Source organism: Chinchilla lanigera, unplaced genomic scaffold, assembly GCF_000276665.1.
Source record: "Chinchilla lanigera isolate Chin_1 unplaced genomic scaffold, ChiLan1.0 scaffold00076, whole genome shotgun sequence".
NCBI classification, from domain to species: Eukaryota; Metazoa; Chordata; class Mammalia; order Rodentia; family Chinchillidae; genus Chinchilla; species Chinchilla lanigera.
In genome coordinates, this window is record NW_004955477.1 from 2,000,735 (window position 1) to 2,011,405 (window position 10,671).

Genomic DNA, 10,671 nt, shown 5'->3' on the forward strand with positions numbered 1-10,671 from the left:
AAATTACAGATTTATTTTAGAGAGGAGGGGTATGGGACAGTGTCCACCAGGTGAAGAAAATGGTCAATCATTTCACCTTTCATTTATTTCCAGAGGTTCCAGTTATCTAAAATTGAGATTTTCAAAAGGAACACCTGAAGTTCAAAATAATCAAACATTTTTCATAACTTGCCTGACATTTCTTGATTTGATTTACACAGAGGTGTTCATGGAAAAATTCTCTTTCCAAGATGCTAATGGTTATCACTGTCCCACGCTTGATACTGTCATAAACCAAAAAGAAAAATTAATCACAAAAAGTGAAAACAGAAACCATCCTTTATCCAACAGCAGAAGTAGATGTAAAAGCGTAAGGGATGCTGTGGGCAGGAGACAAGAACAACTGAGAGGCAACATATCAAAAGACAAGGTATGAGGACCACTGCATAGGAGCTCAGTCTCTACACTGTGCACATAATGAAAGAGGCATGGACACAAAGCTGAGTGCTAATAATTCAAGGTACTGACAGGCTGATGGGGAAAACAGACACATATGCCATTATTAGCCTTAGTGGAGAAGAGAGAGGCAGACATCCAAGAAGATAAAAACAATCCCAGGAGACACGGCAGTTCTACTCCACTTTGGGAAGAAGAGAAAATTTCTGACTCAGAGCTCTCTTAGGAAATGGGAAGCAGAGACTGATGTCTGAAAACTGTGGGGTATGATGTCTGAAGACTTCCCCTTCATTCAAGTCTTTTACCACTCTTCCAATTGTTCCTTGCAAGGCCCTTTGAACCTTTTCTCTTTAAATAAGGATCTCTTGTTCTGTCCTAGGATTTCTCAGCCTGAGAACCAGTGACATTTGGGGGCAGGTATTTCTATTGTAGGGGCCTGTGAGATCTGGTACCTTGTGAGATGTTCAGCAGCATCCCTGATCACTGGGTCTCAGCAGTACCTGCACCACACAGTTATGAGAGCCAGAATGTCTCCAAAATTGAAAAATACTCCCAGGGAGCAAAATCACCCTGACTGAGAATCATTGCCCTATGCATTTTAAAAACTGCATAGACAGTTATTGCTAAAGAAACAGGACGTGGGTCTTGTCTTAACTATAGGTGTGATCAGTGAGCCCAATAGAGCCTACGGGAATAAAAGCAAAAGTATATATCTATATAATCAAGATTTTTCAAAAATTTGAGTAGAGTAATTTTTTCTAGATAAAATGAAGTTTTCTTTTTCTAAAAATTTATCAATGCCCCTCTTAGATATTTACTTTAGGTACTGATTCATTCAAGCAAGACTCATTAAGCATTGGGTTCCAATTCTCCTTACTCAGCAGCAGTCAGCCATTTGTATCTGTAGTAATTCTCCATAGTTTGCCTAAGCATATATGAGACTTTACACTTTACAAACTATTTTTGCCTTACTGAGTCTCATAACATTTCTGAGAACTGAAATTAAATTCCCCAAAGGAAAGGAGGCTGAGAGAGGTACAATAACTCTCCCAAGTGGCTTGCAATTGGGGACGGGGAGGGAAGCTTCTCCTAATGGAATGGAACAGCTATAGAATGCAGAAGGAGTGGGAGAGCTCCATTCTGCAACCCCAATACAATGATTCAATTAGGCAGAAACCATACTGCATAACAAGCTGTCATGAAACAGAATGTTCACACATGCCAATGTATTACCCCACAGACACCTGGCTCCTTCTAAAGGATGAGTGGGCCCAGCAGGGAGACATGTCACTTTTGACACCTCAATCAAGACATCAGCAGAATAACTATGGTACAACATGATACCATGCAATGCACAATCCTATCCTTCATGTATGGGGAACTCATCAAAGAAAGATCAAGCCTCAACCCAATACCCAGATCAGAGGAGCTGCAAGTGGCAGGAGAAAACATAACATAGGCACAAGGACACAGTAAAACAAAGCAACAAGACAGTTTGCAATGTCTGGAAATGAGAACCAAGACTAGGGGATTTTCTGAAAGACAATGGTATACATTCTTTAAAAAATTAATGTCATGGAAAGAAAAAATGGGGAGAGACCATTCTAGATTTAAAAAGGTTTAGTCAAAACAACCAAACATAATGTGTGTACCTGAATTGAATCTTAGGTTTTAAAAAACAGATCTGAAACACACTCATAGGACAGATAAGGTAGTTGAAAATAAACTGGATATTGAATAATTTAAATGATTGTTTTTCAAATGTAAGCATAATATTGTGGTTATATAAATAAAAAGGGGAAATACCTCTTTTTCTCTCTGCATTCCCCTAGACCTTCATTTCTGACACTACATGTGTATGTTGTACACCAGGAAGTTCTCCAAATCTTCAGACACCAACTAGCTGTTCTACAACTCAGTTATGGCAGTAAGTACCTGTCAGTCTAAGTTACTTGTTAACTATATGCTAACTACCTGTTTGTGTAGACACTCTCAAGCAAACGGTTGTCCTACAAGACTACTCCCGCTTCAGATGCCAGTTGTCTATGTGGTGGGTCCCAGGTTTCTCACACATATATCTGCCTTGGCTACAAGTTGGAGGCTCCTACAGAACTGGGGTTCTATAATTTGCTGTGGGGATTCACAGAACTCAGGGAAACTTTCATTTCCTGGTTTATTATAGGCCATATAATGAAGTATCCAGGTGCAAAGTCCTGAGGAAGAGGTACCTTGGCTTAGGTCTGGAGGGATCCCTGACCTAAGAGACTCTGTCCTCATAGACTTGGGGTGTGTTTCCCCCTCAGAACATGAATATATTCACCAACCTGGAGGCTTTTTAAGCCTTGTTGTTATGAGATTTTTATGCCAACATCTCACAGGCATGTTAATGTGATTATGATTTACTCAGTCTCCAGCCCAATTCTCTTTCCAGGAGGTTAGGGTGGGGCTGAAAGTTCTAGACTTCTAATCATGGCTTTGTCTTTCCGGTGACCACCCCCCATACTGAAGCTATCCACGAGCCATGAGGATGCTTCTCATTGGAACAAAAGATAACCTTGCCACCCAAGAACTTCTGAGGAATTTAGGAGCTCTGTGTCAGGAACTAGGGACAAAGACTATATAAATATACAGTCTTTTATTCCCCCTCATTATGTCATACTAAGGAAATGTCTTGGTTCCCAGGAGATATGTACTGAAATTTTAGGAAAGGAGATAAAGTGTCACAACAGTTGTAACTTATTTTCAAATATTCATATATATGGACAAATCTATACATGAATCATCTAGAATATACATAATATATTCTGTATATACATATATGATGTATAATATGCATATACTATATATACTTTGATATATAATATAATAATATACTTATTCACAGAAACAGAGTGTGATCAAATGCAGCAAAATATCAAACTGAAGTGAAAGCAAAAGGTTTTCAACTATTCTGTAAATTCAATAAATTTTTTAAAGGCCATGGGCTCCAGCCCCCATAGCAATTTGTTAATGTCCCCATTCAGCACATGATAGGTGAGCTACCCCTTCTCTACAGCACAGTATTTGTTCTCAAAGCTGGTAACCTCAGGCCCAGCTCGGCAGGGTCCTGCTCTCATGATGCCCACCAGACATGGTAGAGGGATGTGTCCTCTGTGTACTATTTAAGCCCTAAATACAGGGGGTTTTCCCTGCATCTGGCATAAGGTATTAGCAAGAAGAAGTTCAGGGAACAATCCACTGGTTATTTTTTTCCATTAGGTATAATATCTAATCATGAAAAATCAGCATCACTTTAAACACACACACACACAGAGAAGGCAGGCTTGAATGTTTGCCTACTTCTTCAGCAAGTTTCCAGGCTTCATTAAGCAGTGGAGATTATTAGAAAGAATCACGCACACTTATTAATTTTGTTTCACAGTGAATCAAAGATCATCTTTGTCAGCGTTCTCTAAATCTGCAGAACACATAGGCAGCTTGATTGCTAATTAGCGTTCAGAGAGAGATAGTGGCTTCAACAACAGTTTCACATAGTAGAATGAGTTTAATTGAAATGCATAAATTCTAAACAACACTCTAATTTGTAAACATCATCTTAGAAATCTTATGCCTCTGCCAAAATATTGGTAAGTTGCACATATCCAATAAGATTAGCATCTTCATCTCCCTTGAGCATCAGGAGGTAGAGAGTAATCTTCCTACAACACTGTATCCTTCCCCAGCCTACCACATGGACATATCGTGTCATATCTTCTGGCTGCTTTTCTAGCTTCTCCCCTGCTCAGCTTTAAGGTTCTTTATGCATATGAGTTGACACCCTACTGAATGTCAAGGCTGTGTCTTAGAAACTAGGGATACTGCAGTGAACATACTTATGGAGCCTCCAGATGCAGCTATAACGCACTGCAATAACTTCACAGTAAAAGTTAGTCTGAAAACTCTATACATTAGGCAAAAATGATTAAGACTCATTTGCATTGAGTCTTAATCCCAGTAACATTTAGACATACAATGCTTAAAAACCCAGCGGGATCTTGGGCTGCAAGGGCCCACAGCAAGACATGCCCTCCTTTTAGAGAAACTCTCCTGGGCAAGCTCTTCTCATGTTGGGTCACACAAGGGCCGAAGGCAAGCCCAGCCATGCCTGTGCCACGTCCATCACATTCCCAAGCAAATCACAAGCCAGCCCCAGCCCTTCTCTGAGCAGAGAAGAAAGAGGAACAGTAGTCCGGCCATCCAGTGGTCAGTCTTGGAAATGTTCCCACTACCTTCTGCTCATCCTGTTAGCTTCAAACAGTTTCCCAGAGCCTTGGGCTTCCCTTTGTAAAAGTTCCTTCCCTTTTTAATCATCTCACATGTCTGCCTCTCTTCCTTGACTTCAAGTTCTGTGACAGACATCTCCAGTTCCCTTCCAAGTATCTTTTCTTTTCTTCTTTAGAACTTAGAGAAAACTGATTTTGTCCAGGGCCATTGTTAAAATAGAAGTGGATCCCACTAAAACTGCTTATCTCTCCAGATTCTCTTCCAAGTTAACTAGCCATGCATAACAGTGCAGCTTCCTACAAATTTTTCTTAAAGAGCATAGACCCAGTTACCTGCTCCCCTTTTATTTTTAGATTTATTTTTATATTTTTTTCCTGGCTGGAACATGAACATGATATATCGAAGTGAAGCAGCCAAGAGGATTAAAGGTATAAATTAAAGACGGTGTGACAGGAAGCAGGTATTAAAGACAGGTAGAGTCTCCAGTGGTTTCTGAGCTACTGTACCAGCCCTGTATGATCTAGCTCCAGACATAATGTTATGTAAGAAAAACCTCTTTACTTCCTTAAGTCACTACTGTTTAGGTTTCCTACATGTCCAATCTAAATGTACCCTAACTGAGAGAACCTCTCAGAGAAAGGGCAGACCTACTTCTTGGGCTTTCAGATTTGGCATAGGGCCCGGCACGTAATACTGTGGGAACCTATCCAGTGCTCCTTTATGGATAAGCACCAGGGCTCACCAAGCTGTGCTGACTCCTCGCCTCAGAATCATCATGACTCCTGGACTGCCAGGCTCCGACCACAGTCCATAGGCATCACTGTAAGCGTCACTTCGCTTCTGGCCTTTGCATGGTCACCTGCTTCACAGAAGGGGATCCTCCCCTCTCTCCTGACTCCCTGAACGCCTCTGGAGGCTTCTTCTGTTCAACTTCCTGGCCCACCTTCTAATGATACCAGCCCAGCATAATACCCCTGTGCCATAGTGTTCTCATCCACACAGTGGCTACAATAACAGCACCCACCTCCTAGGTCTATGGTGAGAAATGTCAGCTAATTCTTACAATCAGAAGCATTAACTCACATGATGCTTATCACATGCCTGTCACTATTCCAAATGCTTCAGAGACCACTAACACATTCAGCCATCCCTCTGACCCCACCTACGGGACTAACAACATCCTTACCTTACAGAGGGGCAGACTGGGGCACAGGAAGGCAGAGCACCTCACCAAGGTTCAGTCGCACAAACCTAGTAGGCAAATGAAGATAACACTAAGACAAGCTCTGGCATCCATGCTCTGCCCTGTGACTCTGTGTGGCCTCAGGGCTTCTAATAACACCTGGCTCATCAGAGCCCAACAACTGTTGACAATTAATAGCAGGCTCTTAGCACTTGCAGTTGGCATTCACTGAGCAGCAGGCTTTACCCATATGAGTCACATCCATAACTTCATCCAACATGAGCTTTAGTTCCCATCTACTCATTAGTAAGATTTCCAAACTTGTTCCCAGGGATCTCCCTGCTCAGGAATTTTCTCTACTTGTCCCCTAGGGATGGGGAAAGTTACTAGGAACATCCATCCTTTTCATCCACCCAAGATCTGATATATCAAACTATGACTGACCTCTCCAGGAACTCTGTGAGGATGTTGCCAGCTTATGTGAGTACTCAGCCAGATATAAGATGGAAATTGTACATGGGCCAGTTTTATGGCTAAGATAAAAGTTTATTATAGAAAAGAAACACAACTGGCTGCTCTGTAGATAGTAGCCTAGGAAAGCACAGCAAAGTTGGCTATTCCATAGCCAGACAGCCTAGTTAAAGACAGCAGAAGATGGCCCCTCCACAGACACAAAGGAGGCGTTTGACTTTTATGGAGTCTCATCCTGGGTTCCCATGCATCCCAGTCCTTACCTCAAGGAGTGCATCAGCTTACTTCTTTGATTAACCATTTGCTTTCTTTTCCCTTTATATTACCCCAAAGTAGCTGCCTATTTGTTTCCTATCTGGCAGCTACTTCAAACTCCTGTTTGCTCCCCACCTCAGTTTTATGTGCCTGGACTTTGGAGTCAGACCACATGAATTTAAATCCATCTCTGTAGCTTGCTTGCTGTTTGGCCTTGAGCAAGTGATTGAATTTAACCTACCTTAAAGTCCTGTTAGCTCCCTGCCTCAACAAGAGCCAGAGTGGATAATCTGGTGAATCCTGGGACAGTGAGTTGTATTTTTTGGATATGCTCTTTAGTTCAAAAGGTAGCTTTTAACTGGATCTAACTTTACTCAATGTATTAGTTGGACAGAACAACCAACCCTTGTAAATTGATGGCAGAAAGACTTGATTTAGCTCACAGTTTTGGGAGATACAGTTTATGATCAGTTAGCTTGAAGGTAAGAACATCATAGCAGGAGGACACAGTAGAGCAAAGCTTTTAGTTCATGGAAGCTGGGAAGAAGAGCAGGAGATCAGGGCCAGACAGAAATTGTTACCCAACACTGGAGTGCCTATGGGTCCCTTCCAGGCTCTTGTCCTTTTCAAAGAATTGGACAAGACAACCAAAGCATGTGGAGGTTTAACATTTATTCAAGGTAATCGTAGAGAGAAAAGAAATTTTCTGAAGAAAAATAAGTGCTCTAAAGAATGAGTAAGGGTAAAGAAAACACACTCTGCATGCAGAGCGGGCCACTGTGAGAGAAAGATGATGGTGTCCATGAGGCCAGTGACTGCCACCTTTTATACTCTCAACCTGATGTCAGACCCCAGTTGTCCTATGCAGGACTCTGAAGCTATTCTGCACGTGTGTCCCGGCCATGATTGGCAGGCCTCCATCATTGACAGATTATGCCCAATTGCCTGTAGATTTGCCATGCTTTAATCTTCTGCCTCAGAAGAGGTAAGGGACCCTATAAAGTACCCAAGGCCATACCTCTGTGGCCCACCCAGACACACTCAAGAGCATGTTCTACTAATCTACTAGACATTATTTACCCCAGTGAAGTTGACACATCGGGATTAACAGTCATAGTCTATGTAAATTATATTTCCATAAATCAGAGTAAATAAGTACCTATGTTCACAACACACTCTTCCAATAATGTGACCTTAATGCTGCTCCATTAGATGGATGCCCCCTCCCCTGGACCCTATGACTATTGTCTTGGTTACTTTTCTCTCATTGCTGGGACAAAATACCTGACGCCCAAAATGAAGGAAGGAAAGGCTTATTTCGCTTACAGTTTGTGGAGGTTTCAGTCCATACTTGGCAGATTACAAGGCAGACGAGCACATTGGCAGAGAGCTACAGCTTATGGTGGCAGAACACAGCAAAGCAACAAACACAGCAAAGCAACAAACACACAAGGGAGGAGGAAATGGCCAGAAGCACCCTCTTCCTCTCCCTTACATATGCAAACTATCCACCCCAGGGTGGGTGTAGCTCTCACACCCATAATCAATCAAACTCTAAAAGCCTGCCCCATGGCCGCATGAGGCTTTGGGTGGACACACAGACACAAACCATAACAACTGTGTAACCAAGCAAGGTTAGTAGAAATATCCCTATGTGACTTCTAAGGCAAGGTGAGAGAATGTAGTTTTGCTTTCCTGGGACACGTGTGTCTGGAAGCTAGCTACCATGCTGTGAGGATGCCCAAGGAACCATATGGAGAAGCTGTTCTCTGGTGTGCCCACCAACAGCCCCAGCTGAGACCTCAGGCCACAGCCGGCTCAACTGCTAGACCTGAGTGAATAATCCTGCAGATGGCTCTAAGTCACAGCCATCAGGTCTTCCTTCCACTTTTGGGTCTTCCCAGATATGAGAAAATAGGAAACAACCCACCCTCCTTATTTTCTATCCAAATTCCTGTCCACAGATTCTGTGAGCATGAAAAATAGTTGCCTTGTGCCACTGAGTTTGGGGTTGTTTGTTATACTATAGCAGTAACTGGGACATGGAGCTGCCCTAGAAGAGCTGGGAAGCTACATGGGGCCCTGAGTAGGGCAGGAAAACTCCTTCAAGTACCTTTTGGCAGTCTTGCTTCTGGGCAGGTAGTTGGGCAAGGAATCCTGTAGGGGCCAGCAGGCTTAATCAAGGCCAGAAGATACCCGGAGTCCTTGTCAGGATATGGGAGAAGGGGGCTGTCACAGGTGACAGGTTTTAGCAGGCAGTGCCAAGACAGATGATGGCTCACAATACAAGGTGGATCATCTTTGGAATGAGCACAGGGAGGATCTGAAAAGCCGACAGGCTGGGGCACCACAGAGTTCAGGGAGGAGGATTCTGGAGGCATCCTGAGGCCAGAGATCCAGCCTGCAGGGAGGGCGCTGCTAACACTGCTGGTCATTCTCCCAGGGGGTGAGCAGGGCTGACCTGTTCTCTGGAAATGGGGGCTTCCTGGTTGTGCAGTTGATTCCTTTGAATCAGAGTCCCTGGAGTCCCTGAAAAAAGGGGAAATTGCAGAACAAGTTAAAACAGAGACCAGACAAACTGAGGACATAGAAAATGATAGGGCTGGGAGGAGGCAAGCTGGGAGGCTGCCCTGGAGGAAACTTTCTTAGCTTCACAGTTGCCATGTCACCTATGGGTCCTTGGGTTGAAGGGTACTCAGGCCAAAGCCGTGGCTGCTCCTCCTCCCTCCCTGTTCCTGTGGGGAAGTGCTCTTTTGCCCTCCACAACCCCTTACATAAAGTGGCACCTACAGGTGACCTGCTGCTCAAGCGTACTTGCCTTGGTGACAGCCAGGGAGAGTGCCGCCCTCCCAGGAGGCAGGTGTACCCACACACTTACCCAGCCTGCCCCACCAGCCCTGACCACATCCAATGGCCTCATCCTCAATCACCAGAAAACAATGCAGTAATAAGTATGGGGACATGCCACTCTGACCACCGGGTCATACTCCCCTCAAGTCAGGGCCCCCCTAGGTGGTCCAGAGCCCCTTGCTGAAGCAGAAACGCAAACACTCCCTCAGCCTTCCATCCCACACATCTGCTGTACAGAGGGCAGCCTGCACAAGCTTGACTGAGTTCCTGAGAAGCCCCAATTCCCTGAGCAGCCTCCCACAGGCAACTATACCCTGGGCTCCTTCTCACACCCAGTAAATGAGCCTTCTGGAATACAAACCCTTGGGTGCGCTGGTTGGAATACAAACCCTTGGGTGTGCTGGTTCTAGTACCCCTGAGGCTCCACTTTATCTTGGGCCTGAAACATCTGCAAGGCGTGCAGCAACCCCGCCCCACCTAACAGGACCTGCCCAGAAGAGGTTGGAGGTGGCAACTCCTTGGGTCCTGCATAATGGGCCAGTTGTGGATTCTGCTTCCAAGCAGCCCTGACATCTACTTGCCAGGAGCCTCAGAGTGTGCACAGGGAAGGATCAAGCAGCAGCCAGTGGAGGAACTGCTCAACCCTCCCTTGAGGGGAATCAGGACTTGAAAATTCAAAACATGCCTGAAAGCTGCCATGTGCTTTTAATTTCCCCGTTACCGTAAAAGCAAGAAAAGAAGACATTCAGTGTGTCGGTCCAACCAGCCACTAAAAGAATGCTCCAAAAACAATTCACAATGGCATTTCCTGATATTAATTTTAATTGGATAGTTGAATGCTCAATTATCACAGGCCTTTCACATTTACAGAAAATGTGCGGCCTGGGCAGTCCCCAGCGCGTGGCCATGAGCTGACATATCTTTCATCTGCACAACAGCAGAGCTAACTGCAAGCCAGGAACTTTCCCAGCCTGGATTTGCCTTGATGTCCTGGTCTATGGCTCAGGTTTCTGCAGCCAGTTGTATCTGTGGGGACGACTTGACGCATGAACCAGTGAGGCTCCGTAGTGGAGAAGGATCTTGCAAACTTAGAGACAGGACTGACCACCATGGAGGGGCAGAGAACACCAGAGAGAAAGAGGAGGAGCAGGCAAGTCTCAGAGCAGGAGAATCTCAGGGCCAGGATCTTTGTCAAAACAACTTCACATCCCTGA

The 10,671-nt window shown here is 44.3% G+C and overlaps 1 long non-coding RNA gene across 1 annotated transcript; it reads right to left on the reverse strand.

Annotated features, from left to right (window-relative positions):
• Positions 1–77: 77 nt before the first annotated feature.
• Positions 78–10,087, reverse strand: LOC102028085. The gene is made up of 4 exons (XR_001230820.1): positions 9,945–10,087; positions 9,069–9,136; positions 5,885–5,949; positions 78–263 (listed from the first exon to the last, which is right to left on the reverse strand). It is a non-coding gene; the product is annotated as an uncharacterized LOC102028085 (long non-coding RNA).
• Between the last annotated feature and the right edge of the window lie 584 nt (positions 10,088–10,671).